Below are 4,322 nucleotides of genomic sequence, written 5' to 3' on the forward strand. Positions count from 1 at the left end.
TATATAAAGTAGACTAGTGTGTTGGGGCAAAAACTGTAAAACCAAGGGGTCAGTAAATTAAAATATAATGTAATGAACGTGAACAACCAACCTTGATCATCTGCAGTTCAAACAATCTAATGTGTAAAACGTTGAGCTGAACTGGACTGCTTGGTTCAAATGTGGCTTCAATGGAGCAAAGGGATACACTATTAGAGTCTGGGTTGGATATTTCTGTCTCTACACGCACATAAACCAGTTATATCTACTACACTCTCGCACTGCTCACTGAGGCATCCATCAAATTTCTCTTTTTTATGATCATGAATTTGTTTGACAACAAAAACAGTAAGTGTTAATGACAGATGTGCTGCGTGATTGCAGGGAAAGTCAGAGAGAAGTAAACAGTGACCATCAGTGTGCCTTATAATGCATCATGAGCACATACCAGAGGAAACCTGGATATCAGCTATGAAAACACAGAAGGTATCAGCTCTGGATAAAGCAAAGTCATTCCTCAAACTATCCCCCAGATCTTCCCTACAGGCAGCAGGCAACATTTCCAAGACAAAAGCCTGACTAAAGGTGTGATTGCACATCTCATTTCCCCACAAATAAGCAATATCAAATATTTATCAGATTTTAATATCAGATGCTGAATAATAGCTTATATTTAGGACAGTTGAACCAGCCACTCTGATTTTGTCTGAGTAAACAGTCAATCACAGTGTGGATCGACTAGGCATCGGTCTGAGAGATGAAACAGCGCAGTAGCTTTCATAGTATGGACAGCACATTCAAATCCAGTAATACACACAATGAAAGTGACAGGTTTTTAGTAAAAAGATTTACCTTTTGTATAAAGCGTGGACATTTTAACAGCATGTGGTTTTATTTTCTTGGTAAACTGGTGATTGTTTCACAGTAGCTCCTCACTGTGGGAAGGAGAGGGATCCATCCCACCTCTCCTCCTCCTCTTATTGTGAGCTGTGCAGTATATTTTTAATAGACTGGTAATGCAAAAGCACATGTTAAACCACGATCGTAAGAGATTTCCCGTCAGTTTTTTTTACAAGGCTAATTGATGGTGCTGTTTTATGCCCATTAAGGCTGTGGAATGTTAATATTCTTAATAAAGAACAAAAAATGCATTAGTAATGACAATAACTATGGCTGTGGTAAAGCAGCACATTGTGGAACTGCCTGAAGTTTTCCTGAACATATAATCTACTGTTACTGGTCCTTTAAGTCAAATGAAGTACATTCTGGTTGGTCTGATTGTTTTCTATGTGCCTGACCAAATCAACCTCCTCTGGAGAATGACAAGTCAGCTATGTTGCAGACTCACTGTAGGAGGGTTTTATGGTCCACCTCTACTGCACACCAGCCTTAGCATAGCAAACCCTCCACACAAATGTGCAAATGTAAGTTAAGTGGATAGGATGAGGAGCACTTAAAGCTTATCCTTATCCAGTAGAATAGGTAGGGGTCCAGTGCTCGTACTTAATTTTTATTTTTATTTATTGGCTATATTGTCCAGCCTTAGTTAAGAGAACAAAACATTCTGTGGCACCTGATAATTCAGTAGGCCACTTAATGGCCGCTGTTAAAGGGTGAAAATGGTTGTCTGTTGTTAGACCACAGGACAAGCACTTCATTTGAAACATACTGAGGTCTTTAGAATGTAAATCCCTTTTCCTGCCAGTGTTTTATCTCCACTTTACCAGCAACTCAAGCCTTTGACAGATGATGACTTGTAGGAGGTGGTCATGACACCTGAAAGAAGCACAGAGCTTTTGCAGGATGTGAACATTCAGAGCCACTGTACCACAATCGCTATCAAATTAAAAATTATAATTTGATAGCAACTAATTAATGTTGCAGCTATAAATAACTATTTAACTTAAAATTGAGTTCATGGTAGATAATGGTCTCTTTATCTAGGTGTTCAGGCTAAGGCATGAGTATAATCAGCATTAATACCCAGGATGAATATATGTATGTATAGTTATTCACCCAATACACATAAATGCAAAGGCTACATTGATAAAAGATCAAAGCAATGCACTTAATTTCTATTCAGATAACTTTTTTTGATCTTTTTGAAACAGCAAAGTGTGTGTGTGTGTGTCTGTGCGTGTGTCTCTGCCTGTGTGTACATGTGCAAGAATGCATGTGTGCGCCTGTCAAATGTCAGGCAGAATAAAAGAGAAGTAAAATTATACTTTATAATCATTTCCGAGCACAAAAGAGTGGAGGAAGTCAGCTGCTGGTACATTCCTGTTCCACAAAGCCTTAAGCTATGAAAGGTTGCTCTGACTGGCTACATCTGACCAGATATCTTAAGTGTGGAAAGATCAACTAAACATCCTGCCTTCATCTTTTTGGCCGTGGAACACAGAAGACGGGGAAACTGATAATGGTGTTTTCAATTGTCTCTCGTTGCACTGGCAGTGTCAGCTCAACTACCTTGCTCTGGGGCATGAAATAACTAGTGTGAATCAAAAGATGACAAAATGACAAACCTGGAAAGCAATTTTATCTTGTATTTGGAGCCTGAAAGGTTGTTTTAGGATATTTTATGTCAAATTATAATGTCGTACTTACTATCTTTACCACCTTGGTAGAGATTATTGTACTTGTAAAATAGACTTTGATATCATCAAATAGCCTATATACCCAAAATAAAAGAAGCAAAAGGTTATTTGGGCTAAATGCTAGTGTGATAGTTAGCGTTCTAGCTCAAACAGCCAATCTACTGTATAACCTTATTCAAATGCTGATCTTGCAGAGGTGGACCAACTGCAGCTTAGAGTGACCATAGTTAAGTCATAACTGAAAATGTAAAATGCTTGAGACTTCCTAAAATGCCCCAAGGCTGCCGAGCTCCAAAATGCCCCATTCATTCCAGAGAAAGTTGCTCCTCAGGCTTCACATTCACACACTGAAGCACAGCATCGGGAGCAATTCGGGGTTCAGTATCTTGCTCAAGGATGCTTCGACATGCAGCGGGAGGAGCCAGGAATCAAACCAACAACTTTCCAATTGGTGGACAACTTGCTATGCCACCGAGCCATGGCTGCAACTAACAACATGACCAACTTTATATTTTTTATTCAGCTACTGATAAGGAACCATTTTATTCTAGAGATTAAGAGCCTTATGAGCTGCTAGTGTGATTAGTAGGGTTAGTGACGTCGGTGTACCATCAGTGTTCCAGCATTCAAGTTCAATTTGATGTGATTGCCCCAATTAAAAAAGTGTGCATCGGATACAATTTGGTATGAATTCAGGATGCATCGTTTTTAACATCTTGCATCCGTAAAATGTGTTGCTGATGTATCCATTGATAAAATTATTAGTAGAAGTCTGAAATTTGACCAATAATTTTATATTTAGATTGATTACCCCTATATGCTAAGAAGAACCAAAGAAATAAAGTCAAAATATCTGTACTATGCTGAATTGCCTAGAATCATATTATTTTGCATCGTATTCAGTCATATCGAATTGTGTTGAACCAAATCAAGTCAATTAATCGGGTGAATCGTATCATATCACATTGGTAGTTTCTTCACATCTTCAATGTATCAGATAGTTGGCAATGCATCAAGATGTGTATCAAATTAGCCTCAGTGATGGAGAAGCACATAGTGGCTACTGGTCTAACCACAACCCACAAATTCCTTTTTCTACTTGTACAGAACTTTTGTGATAAGTAAAGACTGCCTCTAGCCATAGTGTTGGCCTGCCATCACAGTGACTCATTGTTTTAGTCTAAAACCTGTAGCCTATATGGAGCACTTATTCAGACAAAGCAAAATAGAGCAAAGCAATATGAATTCAGGGTCCAGGGTCACAGCTTTCATGATGTTGGTATGGCAATAATCAGTTTTGATGGCTTGGGCAATAAAAGCTTTAATACTGGCGGTGACAGCAGGACCACAGGTCAGTTAATTTAAGATGTGAACTACTCCTGAACTTCAAGTGTGCATGCGTGTGCTTGTGTAAAATTGAAAATATTTTCTCCCAAAATAAAACACAAGAGGGAAGAAGAGTTTAGTATTTCAATTTTTAAATGCCAGTAGTTTATAGTTTGGAGCCGTACAACTGCTCCAAGGTTATCTGAGACAGGTACAATTTTAATTTTCTGTAACAAAGAAAGTAAAATGTATTAAAAACAACTGGGATGAGATCATAGGAATAGTGTCACCACTGGAGAACAGTTGGGAGTGTTCCCAGTTATCTCTCAGGGTCTCTGTCAGGGACCAAACAGTAAAGCAATGAGAAGAACAGGAGTTTGTTAAAAAAATAGGGTCTTTTTTTTTATTTACCCAAAAATA

The sequence above is a fragment of the Morone saxatilis genome, unplaced genomic scaffold, assembly GCF_004916995.1.
Source record: "Morone saxatilis isolate NCDOM2014 unplaced genomic scaffold, NCSU_SB_2.0 Contig12, whole genome shotgun sequence".
Taxonomy (NCBI): domain Eukaryota; kingdom Metazoa; phylum Chordata; class Actinopteri; family Moronidae; genus Morone; species Morone saxatilis.